This window comes from Apium graveolens, chromosome 8 (genome assembly GCF_009905375.1).
Source record: "Apium graveolens cultivar Ventura chromosome 8, ASM990537v1, whole genome shotgun sequence".
Classification (NCBI taxonomy): domain Eukaryota; kingdom Viridiplantae; phylum Streptophyta; class Magnoliopsida; order Apiales; family Apiaceae; genus Apium; species Apium graveolens.
The window spans coordinates 125,118,186-125,133,207 of record NC_133654.1 but is presented as its reverse complement, the minus strand read 5'-3'; positions in this window follow the sequence as shown (position 1 = coordinate 125,133,207).

Here is a 15,022-nt window from a genome sequence, read left to right as displayed (position 1 = left end):
TGATTTTGGGTGAAAATCGAATCAAATTTCGAAAAGCGATTTTCCGCATTTCAATTTTTTCATCCATAACCGTATTATATTTGCAACGAGGTTGCGGTTAACCGCTTAATTGTGGTTACGATTATTGCGGTTTGATTTGTTGTCTAACCACTTAATATAAAACATTAAGAATCACAAAAAAAAACCAAAAAATATTAAATTTAGGTTCGAGTTGTTTGATAAGTTAATATTCAGAAATAAAAAATGCAAAGTGTCCGGCTAATGAGTAATAAGTAGTGAGTAACTAATATGAATTGCATGACTCTTTCAAACTCCGGTGTTTGGCTACCCCGTTGTTCCCGGTACTGTTAATTAAAAATGATGTAGTGAAGCGCAGCAAGAGTATGAGAAATAGGGTGTGAGACTTGAGAGCTAGATGTGTGGCTAATAAAATGTAGAAGGTAATGGACGGATATGTAACTGACTATTTTACTTGAACCTCGAGGTTTGAACTAATGAACTAGACTTGAAATCATAATAAAAGAAGTGTTTATCTAATAATCTTATAATATTTAATAATAAAAATGTTAACAAACTAAATGTATTAAATTAATATCTTATATACTATAAAATATATTTTATTATAAATAGATATTGCGGCTTGCGGTTAAGGTTGCGATTTTGCGATTTTTAAAAATTTAAAACCGCATCTAAACCGCAAAAAAACAAATATTAAAATTTTCATTCGCAACCAACCCATGTTTTGCGGTTATCCCCAAAACACGGTTCGGTTGCGAACGGTGCAAGCGGTTAATGCAGTTGGACGATTCATCTATATACAAATATCATCCAAAGCTTTATACAAGTATACGAAAACAAGGAATGATAGAGCATCACCAAAGCTTAGCTAAAATTATACTTTTTGATGTGTATATATTCTATACATTTCAAAAGTTACCAAAAGCTAAAATTATATTTTTTGTATGTGTCTCGATTATATAAATTTCAAAAATTACCCAAAACTATATCCATTTACATCCATTACTTTTTTCGACTACACTCATTTTATACCTTAAATATTGATCTGTCCCACTACTTTGCCCACTTTTCTTACTTTGGAGGATGCAATAGATCAAAAAAAGGGCACACACAAAAGGACTGCACGATCACGCTTGTTGATGGCATGGTCATGCCAAACAGTAGCTTTGGTATTGGAGGATGGAAGATTGCATGATCATGCTAAATACTGCATGATATGCCGCTTTATAATAATTATTTTATTTTAATTTAGATTTAATTTTGTTTCTTTTTCATTGGGGTTTTATATATCTACCTATACAAATATCATCATTATGTAATGGATTATTATCATATTATTAATTAAAAACCCTTTAGAGTTTTCTCATTTTTCTGGTGGATTCCAGAGTTATCTTTTCGGATTTGTGCTTGAGAATTTGTATTTGTTCTTAAGGATTCGTGCTTACTTTTTCCAAGCTTTCGTGTCGCGTCAGTTGGCATCAGAGCAGGCTTTTTTTCTGTCCTTTTCGTTAATTAATTCATTATGGGGGAACCAGTTACCAAGGAAGATCCTTCAGGGATTACGACGGCCTTTACCGCGACCCCCAGGACTTTGACAGACCGAGTGGATATGTTAACGAATCAGATGAATATTAATAGTAATTAACATGGAGGTGGAAGAGAAGGACGTGTTTGGGCTCCACGAGTCATTGCTGATAGTTCTTGTTCAGATGAAGAAGCAGATGAGACATAAGAGGCGGAAAACGAAAATTATGGTGAAGGCTGATTTTTTTTATAGAACTATGGGGGTAGAGGAGTTTTTGGATTGGTAGATTGATGTAGATCATTTTTTTGATGTTATGAACGTTCCTGAGAACAAGCAGGTGTAGATGGTAGCTATCAGGTTAAAGAGTACTGCTGCAGTATGGTGGGATAAACTAGTTATTCAGAGGAAGAAGCAAATAAAATAGCCAATTTAGACTAGGAGGTGGAAATTGATGTTAGAGAGATTCCTCGGAGGATTATGAGCAAATTTTGTGTAAGATGTATATAGAGTGCGCTCAAGGGAGAATGACTATAACTGAATATACAGTCGAGTTTCTGCTTTATATAGAACATAATGATGTGGGAGAGACAGAGAATCAGAAAGTTGCAAGGTACGTCAGCGAGATGCAAAGTTCAATACTGGATAAGATGGGTTTGCATATTGTGTGGACTACGGCGAAAGGTTCCAATATAGCGTTGAAATATGAACTTGTGGAGAAAACCCCTCGTGTTTTTTCGGGCAATAAAAGATTTACACCTAGTTTTGATACTGTGAATAATAAGGACAAAGGTATGGTGAACCAGTATAATAACATCGAGAATAAGGGATCTGAGAGCTCTAATAGAGGTGCTCAGCAGAGTAAGACTCTAGTGCAGAAACCAAATAATTCGTATGTCAAGCCTTTAGCGGATAAGTGTTTTTGATGCGATTGACAAGGGCATAGATCTAATGTGTATCCAAGTAGGAGAACAATTATAATTTAGAGGAGGTATAAAATGAGGAGAGATATGAAGACAAAGATTATGAAGGGGCGGAATTTTTTGAAGAAGTGTCGCCTGAAATGGTGAATATAGTACTTCAAAGGGTGTTATTATCATTAAAAAAAGAGTCCGTGAAGAAATCTGTTCAAGACGTACTGTTCGATCATCAATAAGGTATGTAACCTAATTGTGGATGGGAGTACAGAAAATTTGGTGTCACAAAAGTTAGTTGATCATCTGAAGCTTCACACGATGATCCATGAGAATCCTTAATCCTTGGGTTGGGTTAGCAAAAATTCTCAGGTGCATGTGTCTTTTACTTGCAAGGTTCCTATCTTCATTAGAAAGCACTACAAAGAATAGGTAATGTATGATGTTCTTGATATGGATATTTGTCATGTTTTACTAGGTTATCCTTGGCAATTTAATACTGATGTAACATATAAAGGATGTGATAATGTGATGTTTAAGTGGGGTAATCATATGGGCAATGCCTGGGCTTTTATTGCCATTCATGGCTTGTACTTGATGTCAAATTCTCCTAACTCTATTTCCCACTTAATCAGCCTACCACTAGCCTTGGGACTATGAATAATATTCCTCAATGTTGATTTATTAACACTTCAATCTTATGAGGTTGGAAGTAAGGTCGCAAGCGCTCAAGGCATTCTCTGAAACGGCCAAGTACAAGTATAGAGTTTCATTCAGAGCTAGCTTGGCCAACAACGGGACCTGGGCCATATATTTCTTTAAGTCTTCGAATGCCTTCTGGCTTTCCTCAGTCCATACAAAATCCTTAACTTTTTTCAAGGACTTGAAAAACGACAAACACTTGTCCCCAGATTTAGAGATGAATCTCCCCAATACAGCAACCCTTCCAGTGAGTTTTTGAACATCTTTGGTAGTCTTTGGTGGCTCCATATCCAAGATCGCCTTTATCTTATCGGGATTGGCCTCGATCCTCTCTTGGAGACCATTAGTCCCAAAAACTTCCCAGATTCCACTCCGGAAGCACACTTTGCAGGATTTAGCATCATTTTGTGGTATCTCGGGACCTCAAAAGCTTCCCTCAAATGGGTTATATGATCAGTCTTCATTAGACTCTTGGCTAACATGTCATCGATATAAACTTCCATAGTCTTACCAATAAGATCCTTGAAAATCTTATTTACCAACCTTTGACAGGTGGCTCCTACATTTTTGAGACCAAACGCCATGACAAGATAACAAAAGACACCAAAGTCAGTGATGAATGATACCTTCGGGATGTCATCCTTATACATCTTGGTAACGGAAAACAATCCTTTGGGCATGCATCATTTAGATCAGTAAAGTCCATGCACATTCTCCACTTTCCATTAGCCATCTTCACCATCACAGGATTTTCTAACCATTCCGGAAACTGAATCTCTTCAATGAAACCAGCTTCTAAGAGCTTCTCTACTTCTTGTTTAATAGCTTCTTGCCTCTCTGGAGCGAAACTTCTTTTCTTTTGCTTCACTATCTTCCGATTTAGATCCACATTCAGCTTGTGAGTGATCAGTTCCGGGTTTATACCTGGCATATCAGCTACCGACCATGCAAACACATCATTATTTTCTTGCAAAAATTTTACCAACTTCCCTCTAAGGGGTTCCTCTAGTGTGGCTCCAATGAAAGTTACTTTCTCAGGATCCTCGGGAGCCAAAGGAATCGAAGCCAAGTCTTTTGTTGGCTTCCCTCTTTTCTCATTATTTTCTCGGATATTCAGATCTTCAATAGGCAGAACCTGCCCCCTAACTCCATCTTCCCTAAGAGAGGCCACATAACAACTCCTTGTCATCTCTTGATCTCCTCTCTCTTCTCCAATCTCATTCCGGGTGGGAAACTTCATTACTGAATGGTAAGAGGAAGGGACTGCCTTGAAGGCATGTATCCCTGTTCTGCCCATGATCATGTTGTAAGTTGAACTAGCCTTCACCATCACAAAGTCCAACATCTGTGTTGCTTGCCTTGGTTCCTGACCTATGGTTGTTGGCAATTTAATTATCCCTTCTAGGGGGCACTCCACTCCTGCAAATCCATATATCGGCATATCAGTCAGGGTCAATTGAGAATCATTGTAACCCATCCTTAAAAAGGTATCATGAAATAAATATCCACCGAGGCTCTATTATCTACAAGGACCCTCTTCACTGGGCTGTTCCCTATTATCGGTGTTATGACCAGCGAGTCGTCATGAGGAAATTTCACACCCTCCAAGTCAGAATCATCAAATGCCATTGTCACTCATGTCCTAGCCCTCTTCGGGGCTTCCCCCAATAATATGCATGACTTCTCTGGTATATGCTTTCCTTGAGTTGTTGGATAAACCAGTAGTAGTTGGTCCCCCAAAGATTGTATTTGTCACAGGACCTCGGAGCCGCAGTCCTCCAAAGATCGCATTTATCACCGGTCCCCTAGGCTGGGGATTTCGCCCCTGATCGTCTTGATCTCTCCTACGATCATCGAAGTTCTTTCTCACATTGTTGTTCATATCTCCTCCATCTCCAGTGTACTTGTTTAATCTTCCTTTTCGAATGAGGAACTCTATTTCATCTTTCAATTATCTACACTCATCGGTGTCATGACCTGTATCCTTGTGAAATCTACAATATTTGCTCTTATCTAGTTTGGTAGGATCAGCCTTCAGAGGTTTAGGCCAACGAATATCTCTATCTTTCTCAATTTCCATTAAGATCTGGCTTCTAGGAGCATTCAACTTAGCATATTCAGTGAATTTTTGTCCATGTCCTCCCTTCTTCGGGGTCGAATCATTGTTTTGCTCAGTTCTAGGATACTTGTCCTTGGAAATATATTCCAGGTCCGTCATTCGCTTCTTGCCACCAGTAGGCTCATTATTCACTACCGTTTTCCTCATACTTTCCTCTACCTTGATATACTTCCCGGCCCTATCTTGGAGCTGTAACATGGTTTCAGGAGGGCGCTTAGCCAACGACATCTTGAAGAACTCGTCCCTAGTTCCCTGCTGTAGTGCTATCATAGCCACCTTGTCATCAAGATCCGGGACCTTCAAGGCTTCCTTGGTGAAATGATTCAGATAATCTCTCAAGGACTCTTTTGCTCCTTGCACAATGCTCATGAGGGATGCTGAACTTTTCTCATGCACTCTCCCACTGATGAACTGCTTAATAAAAGCCTGACTTAACTCTCTAAAAGACCCAAATGATTTCGGAGGCAAACGGCTATACCATCTTTGTGCCATTCCCGACAGGGTTTGAGGAAAGGCCCGACACTTAATAGTGTCGTTCATGGGCTGCAACAATAGTGCATTAGAGAACGTCCTGACATGGTTAGCGGGATCTCCAGTGCCATTATAAGCTTTGATTATGGGCATCTTGAATTTCCTTGAGATATGAGCGTTCATTATTTCTTCAGTGAATGGTGGAGTAGGATCATTAGGATCTCCACGGGGAAGAAGATTGCTTGGATCAGCTCTTGGGACAACAACCCTTCTTTGTAACGGGCCATCCAGGTCTATGATTGGAGGAGGATTTCTCCCCCTTTGAGATAGTGGGGGTCTGGGAGCCTGGTGCACTTCCAAGTCGCGCTTCAGCCTTTGAATCTCAGCCACGTGAGCCCTGATTCTCTCCTGCACTTCTTGGGGATTCGTCCTCCGGGTGCTCTTGGGACGTTGGTTACCATCGGGCATCGGTTTTTTACCAGCACACCTCCTTCTTGGGGCCACTTCATCATCCGAAGATTCAGAGTCTCTCTCAGTATAAGGACCAGAAAAATCCTGATCCTCCGGGATAGGAGCCAGACCTCGTATGTAAGGGGGTGTTTGCCCCCGTGCTTCACTCCGTCCAGTATGTCCACTTCCTCCAACCTCGGGGTAAAGGGGCATCCCATAAGGTGGGTTAGTAGTCAGAATAGTTGAATACTCATACCCAACAGGTCAAGAATTCACAGGTGTATGTAGATGTTGAGGTTGGGGATTCGTCCATTGAGGAGCTGGGGGAATCGTCCCTTGAGGTTGAGGTCCAGTTACCCCTACCTGGGCTCCTCCTTGGGTGGCGGCATAGGTTGAATGCGGAGGTATCTCCACTGTTGACGAAATCACTTGGGTTGTCGCAGCTGGTGTACCTCCGAGGGTGCTGTTTCTACTCCGTGTCCTCGCCATGATTGTTGTTGCGTGTTCCCACAGATGGCGCCAAATGTTATGGATTAAAAACTAAGGTCTATTAATTGCTGTATTTATTACTAAGGTTCGGGAGCTCAAGGCCTTTAATGGCTGCTCTCGTGTTTCGTAGCTTAACTCTGCCTTTACGAGATGCCTACGTATGTCTGTGAATTAGAGAATCAAGCCAAAAATGTGGTTTTGATTGGTGGGGGTGAGACCCCTTATATAGGTGCTGAGAGTCTTTGAATTGGACTTGGGTTAGGAGACTTGGTGGGCAAGTCTCGGAACTAGAATGGACTTTGGAGTCCTAGGAAGTAGGAAACTGATTCCTTATTCCATAAGGTTCCTTGGAGGCAAATCTACAAGGATTTATATCCCCACTAGGACTCATCTTAATAGTTGTTTTCTCATAAATTAATTAATATTCAGGGTTTTGGGCCTCGTTAGCCGGGCTTCGTTACTGGACCATATCAGGTCTAATTAATTCAACATTAATTATTTTTCTAGGCTATACATAGGCCCATATCAATGCTGAATAGATAAATCCTGGTATTCTGACAAATCCTTATATAGTAAATCCTGATATCACTCTAAACTATGATGATCCACCTGACAGTGGAAATTCTGCAAATACTGAAGCATATGTTGAGGGTGAGCAACATACTTTACATCAAGAGTCTTCTACAAGTGATTCAACTCAAGAGACATCAGTAAATAATTCATCAGACACAAATTGCTCAAGTTCTGATGGAACAAGTATTGATAGCACTGGAAATACTGATTCAGGGGGAGCATCAGGAGGTGACAGTGGTACTAGTCAAAGAGTTTCAAGCGAGTTCATGGATTAAGGGGGAGGTTCTACTTCAAGGAGTCAACTTCCATCTGCAAGAAAATGGTCGAAGTCACACACTCTTGACTTGATCATTCAAAGTGACTCCTTGAGTGGATTTTGAGTGGTAAAGACCTGAAAATCCACTCAAAGTGAATGTTTCTACCGTTCTTTTCTATCTCAAATTGAACCAAATAAAGTGGAAGAAACTCCTCAGGATGCTGACTGAGTTATAGCAATGCAAGAGAAGCTCAATGAATTTTAAAGGAACAAAGTCTGGACTCTTGTGCCAAGTCCAAAGAACAGATCAGTTGTTGGTACAAAGTGGGTGTTCAGAAATAAAAATAATAGTGATGGCATCATTATAAGAAATAAAGCAAGACTGGTTGCAAAGGGTTACTCTCAGTAAGAAGGCATTGATTATGATGAGACATTTGCTCCAGTTGCAAGGCTTGGGGAAATCAGAATTTTTCTAGCCTATGCTGCTCACATGAAGTTTAAAGTGTTCCAAATGGATGTAAAGAGTGCTTTTCTGAATGGAGAACTCGAAGAGGAAGTTTATGTTGACCAGCCTCCGGGGTTCATTAATCCAAAATATCCAGAGCATGTCTACTTACTGGATAAAGCACTCTATGGACTAAAACAAGCTCCAAGGGCCTGGTATGAAACACTTGTTCTATTTCTGTTAGAAAGTAGCTTCACAAGAGGTACAATTGATAAAACCTTGTTTTATAAATACCATGGTAAGAAATTGTTATTAGTACAAATATATGTTGATGATATCATTTTTGGTTCTACTAATGATAACTCTGCAAGAGATTTGCAAAGCTAATGTAGTCAAGGTATCAAATGAGTATGATGGGAAAACTGAGTTATTTTCTGGGTTTACAAGTAAAACAGAATGAAGAAGGAATCTTCATAAGCCAATCCAAATACACCAGGAATTTGCTCAAAAGATTTGGAATGCAAAACAGTTCAACTGCAACAACTTGCATGGCCACAACAACCAAGTTGGATTTAAATACTGGTTCATCAATAGATATAACTAACTACCAAGATGTTGATTTTGAAGGATGCAAAATAGACAGGAAAAGCACTTCTGGAAGCTGCCGATTTCTTGGTGGCAGGTTGGTTTCTTGGTTTAGCAAGAAACAAAAGTCCATTTCCATATTACTGCAGAAGTTGAGTATATTGCTACAGGAATTTGTTGTGCTCAAATTTTATGGATGAAGAACCAGTTATTGGATTATGAGTTAGAGTATTATGCTATATATTGTGATAATCAAAGTGCTATTGCGATGAAAGGAAATCCAGTACAACATTCGATGACTAAACACATTAACATGAGGTACCAGTTTATAAGGGAACATGTGAAAGCAGGATTTTCTTAACTCCAGTGAGATTGGGTTTGCTCTTACAGCTCCACCCACTATCTCAGGTGACCAGGTGATCTCCATCTGGCGTACTGGAGTGTATGATGATGGAGGTGCAAATGGAACTCCAAGTTTGGTGTTTGACATCAACAATGAGAAAAGAGTATTTACTCCTTAGACTGTAAGAGATGCTTTACAGTTGCCTACTCATAATTCCTACACTACCTTTGTGGGAGATGCTGAAATGAGGAGATTCTTTACTAAGATAGGGTCTGACAAGGATTTGAAGAACCTTGGTCAGTTGAAAAGGAATGGGCTTAAGTAGGAATGGAATTTTTTCTTTCACTGCATTAGAAAGGCCTTCAACAATAAGTCTTCTAACTTTGATGCTCTGCCCATCATGACACAACAGATAGGGTACTTTCTAATTCATGGTACCAATTATGATTTTGGTAGAGTAGTTTTATCTTTCATAGGTGACAGATTATCCGCTGATAGGTGTAACGCCCTCCAAACCCGGATTAGAAGTTTGGGGTTCACAACACACACACAATATATAAACATGTATAGAAAATATTATATGGATTGACCCTTCTTTACACAATCACGGATCGCAACAGGTTAAAGTATGAAAACAAGCCACAACCTTAACTTCTATTACATCGTACCAAAATCCAACTAGTTCAACTTACAACTGATAATGATATCGTTCTCACAATCTTGCATAACTCATCTACAATATAAAGCTCCTGCTAGCTCGTTCCAACTTAACCTGGAATCCTAACTCGCACACTGGACTGGAAATCTTTGTTACCCACAATTTTCCTTTTCAACTGTTGAAAACATAAAAAGGTTTGTAAGAGTGAGATAACTAGCTCAGCAAGTCATAATAACAATAACTGAGGTTAAACAATAATCAATTGAAATGATTCAGAAGATTCAAATTTGTAAATAAGCAATGATTAGAATTGGATATTCACTTTTTATTTTAAAAACCAAGGTTAGGCTGCTGATCAGTCACGCACTAACCCCGAGCAAGGCTCCCAGCTTTGCTCTATATACTAGATCCAAGGCACGCATTGGCCTATTATGACCACGAATCTGGTCCGACCATGAATCTGGTCCACATTTATAAAACCATCCAATTCTAAAACAATTCAATATGATAACCAAAGTAATTCAATAAGCTGAATCATAAACAACATTTATCTTGAAGTATAGGGTGATTCACAATACCATGAAGGTATAACAAGGAATTCAAAAATATTGACTTTCAATCAAGGAAAGAATCAGAAAGTAGAAGACCAAGGGTTGAAAGGATGGGTCTTCTGTTAGACAAGGAATAAGGGTTGGTATGTCAAGCAATTCAATATCAGAAATCAGTATGTGGTAGATATGTATTTTTGGAGTAGTATCGTATGTTTCTAGCTCATATCTAAGAATTCAACAATCAATGGTTTATGAAGAATAAGGCTTATGGCTCAAGATCTATAAGAATCAGGGTTCAAGGTTGAATAGTTTAAAGCGCTTGTAATATAAAACATGATTTATTTTGAATACTAGCAACATGTTATGAGAAAGTTTGAAAATAATTGCAATATATCTTGAAAAAGGTTCAGAAGTACTTGCCTTATCACAGATGATTTCCACTTTACTTGTACTCATCTAACAATGTTACTTTTCAATCATGCTCCTTTTTTTCTATGCCTTGCTTTTATTCATCAATCACTTGCCTTTTCTTTCTACGCTTCGATTCCATTATTGGATCACTGGTTTCTTTTTCTATACCTCACTTACTGATGTTCCAGATATTTAATACGAATCTTTCAAAGAAGATTCGGGGCCAAAATAATTTTCCAGATATTTAATACGAATTTTTTAACATTTTTCGGAATTAAAACGGGTCTCAAAATCATTTTATAATTAAATAATATGGTTCGAATACCCGAATCTGACCTTAAAATAAATTTATAATAATTATCGAGCCTTAAAAATAATTTAAAATAATATTTTAAAACTCAAAACTATTTTTCAGAATTTTAAAATCAACATAAATAATTAAATAATCAATTAAAATTAATTAATAACTAATTAAATTATTTAATCAATTAATATTTAAATTAATTGACTAATTAATTAATTAATTAATTATCAACTAAAATTAATTAATTAATTAATTAAGATTTACTTTTAAATTAAAAATAATTTTCAGAAATTAATTATTGAATTTTTTGATATTAAACTAAATAAATAAAAATATTTTTTTTAAAAAAAATAAATCCCAGGGGGTAAAGTGTAAGATTTTAAAACTTTAATCGCAAAACTGAAAATGTAACATTTGCAAAACTGAGTACGAAAATTGAAAACAAGAAAAACAACGGGGGTTAAATTGAAGATTTCCCACCCTCGTCATCTTCTCCGACTGTCTCACCGGCGATGACATCGCATGCCAGCAGCTCAAGCCCAGATCAACTCCAAAAGGTGTAGATTTGTACTTCCAGGTATCAGCAATCATTCCCTGTGGTTAGTTTTACAGATAATCAACAAATAGGCTGGAAAAATCCGATTGAAAAAAACGCCGCCCCCATCAAGTTCAAAACTCCGGCGACGCGGTTTCGGCCTCCTTCTTCCAATACAATTACACCACTCGAATCCCCTTGACACTATCTATAAGCTGGTGCAACTTGTTTCAATCCAGAATCATCACAATAGAAACCCCCAATTTCGAATTAAAAATATTCAAGAATATAAATCCTAGTTTTTAATCCTGAAAACAAACAATAATTTTTATATGTTATTGAACTCTATTTTTGACATATAATAAAGCAAATTGACCAGAAAAAGATTATCTACACGATGGAATCATCAAATCATATCAACAAAATCAAGAACAAATTTTCATAATTTAATCTTTAATTAATTCAGAATGAAATAATTAAATAGGAAAAATACCTTGATTCCTGCACAAAAATAAATGGTTGATTCAGAATGGTATTTTCGAGAGCTTCGATTTGATATATTGTACGCCCGAATCGGAGTTCGATAACACCTTCGTTCGTGGGTTTGATTATGAAGAACACAACGTTTTTAGGGGTTTTCTCCCTAAATCTTATATGTTTACTGATCGATTATGATTTTACGAATAAAATGAAATAATAAAAGGGCTATATATATTTATGGAATATTGGTTCATGTTCGATCATTTTGGATTGATAAATTAGTTTCTTAGCCGCTAAGTAACTGCAAAAACGATCCGATTTGGTACCCGTATTGGATAATTATCCAAACCGGGATTTTTATAAAAACACTTTATACGAAAATAATGTAATAATATCCCTTTTTTCGAGAATACGGGTTTTGTTGATTCACCGAAATGATTATCGTATCGAAAATCTTGCGCGGGGCCACGCATGGGTTAAACCGTAATCCGGATTGAAAAAGTCAAAACACGGAAAGTGTCCGGAATTACCAGATTAAGTTAGGAAGGAGTTTTCAGAAGAGTTTCGGGTTGTAAAAATATAAAAACGGTTGAAGTTGGACGATTCCCGGCTTTATAAAATAATTTTGTAATTATTCTGAAAATAATTAATAAATTCATAAATTAATATAAAATCATATAACAGTCCAAAAATTATCAGAAAATACCGTAATTATCTATATTTTATTCTGGTCATAATAAAATTAACATACTTATACTTTACCACATATAAGTATCCACATATCCACACCAATCATCAGATAATTCACAAAAAATCACATAATAATTACATAAAAATAATTTATTGATAAAAATAATTATACGCAATATCCCGGATATTACATCCTTCCCCCCTTAAAAGGATTCTGTCCTCAGAATCACACTAAGGATCAGATAAATATATATTCAAGTATCTCACTTCCATTTTCTCAGGTTGATCCCTCAACCTTCCGACTTTTCATAAACGTTTACTCGCAGCATCAGTCACTACTTAACAGCCTCTTGCTGACATCAAATTCTTTTAGTGCTCAAATAACTCAACTCAAGTCTCCATTTTATATATAATGGAGCTTAACTGCTTTTCCTGAATATACACATATAAACATCCTATGAACCAACTACACGTGTGGCAGTGAAGCCGACTCACTTACACTTATTTTGCCTATTTTACTGTTTCAAAAGGACCAGCATAATGCCTATTAATTCTCTTTTCTTTCTAATTCTAGTAATTCGCGCTATGAACGTTTGCAATAATCATTGGTTATTGAACCCCATTCCCACATGTCTCTTTGTTTAATTAACCTTGTTTATAATCGCTTCCAATCGCATTCGAGGCTCTTTAATCGTTCTCTTAATCTTCTCATCCATCTGCGAATGATATATTGAAACCATAGCGTATTTGATTTCTAACGTTTTCAAAATTACTCCAGAATTAAGAATTAACGAGAAAATCTTGACTGAATATGATTGGCGCAAAAACTTATCATCATATCTTATTTTCCTTGAATCATAATCGAGTATATTTGCTGAGCAAAAATCTCTTACTACTTTGAAGGAAATACACTAGCCTGGAGGCATCACCGGTATATTCTAAACCATATTATTACTTATTTTGGTTCTAAGAAGTTCTCATACGAAACTGACTGCCATGCTTTCCTTGACGTCTAGTCACATATAACGTTTATTCTTTCTTTATGCCATACTATCTAAAAGTCTTCTTTGACATCTATGTCTCGTATCATATTCTCGGAGTAGCTTGAGTCCTTTGAGTTATTGATGTTTAGCCAAATTTCTATCTTTTAGCTCCACCGTATTTAATACCCGTTCATCTAGGAGTGGTATATACTATTCTGGTTTGACATAATTCATCGTATTATGAATACTCCTGTCAAATCTCAAATCAAACAATATTGATCATTTACAATCAATTTCTGGATCTGATGACGTACCACCATTTCTTCAAGCAGCAACTAACCCACTTATTGGAAGAACTGCTTGCAAATAAAAAAGCAAGACTGGGTTTGGATAACCTATCAATAATAATTTAATTTACGCTTTCCTCACCTTTGGTTCTCAGGTGATTTCACTACGATATCTCTTGGCGAAATATATCTATCTTTAATTTTAAAAGTCAACGGTTATAATAATCCATCTAGTCTTTGATGCTCCATCCTAATTCTTGGGTAGGTATAACATTTAACTACATGTTTTTCCCATTTCCTCTTCATGTCTGGTCACTAGATATTTTCTTTCAGCCCTCGGTATTTGATCATACTCCTGGGATGCATTTCCTATCTCAATTTACAAATGTTTCCTACATTTTCCACCTTACTTCTGTCTTTCATATTATCCATATCTTACCTATATCCTAGAATCTTGTAAGGTTTCTTTATCACCCTTTTGATTCCACTTCTTTTCCTATTTCCGTTCTTCATTCTCATAGTTCATTCATAACCGAACTCTTGACATTAATACTCATTTTGAAGTCATATCAAATTAGATATCAATACGAACTTTTATGCTCACAACATCCCATTCTGAAGTAAACATCAATCATCTATGTTAATACAATTTTCGATATTTAGCAACAACCTAAGTATCAATATCAATCAAGAAACTGAATTAAAACTGTATCTCACATTTTATCCAAAACATAAATACTTGATAAATCATTTATTGTATGATTATTAAAATAATTTAGAAACAAGACGTCCTTTAATAAAACTTTATTGCGGATGATAAAATCTCTTTGATTCTCTAATAAAATCCATATTGGTGTAGTTACTAATCTCTTCTTTATTCCACCTCTCTTCTTCCTTTCCTTCCTTCTTTCTCTTTGCTCTATCTTGAATCTTTAGTTCTTAAAACGTTCTCCTTACTTGTCCATACAAATAACTGTTAGTCCCTAACAATGCAGCAAGAATTACAGAAGGGGGGTTGAATGGAATTCTTGAACCTTTTTATTTTTAAAAGACAAATATGAAATGTTTTATATTAATAATATATAAGTGTTTGATTTGCAAAGTGCGGAATAAGATGTTAGTAAAATCAAAACACAAGTAATTAAAAACACAAGTCCTTAAAAACTTTCTAGTGGATTTGAATGTATCCACCAGAGATATATATTATATCAAGAGAACTCTGTGTAGCAAGATTTT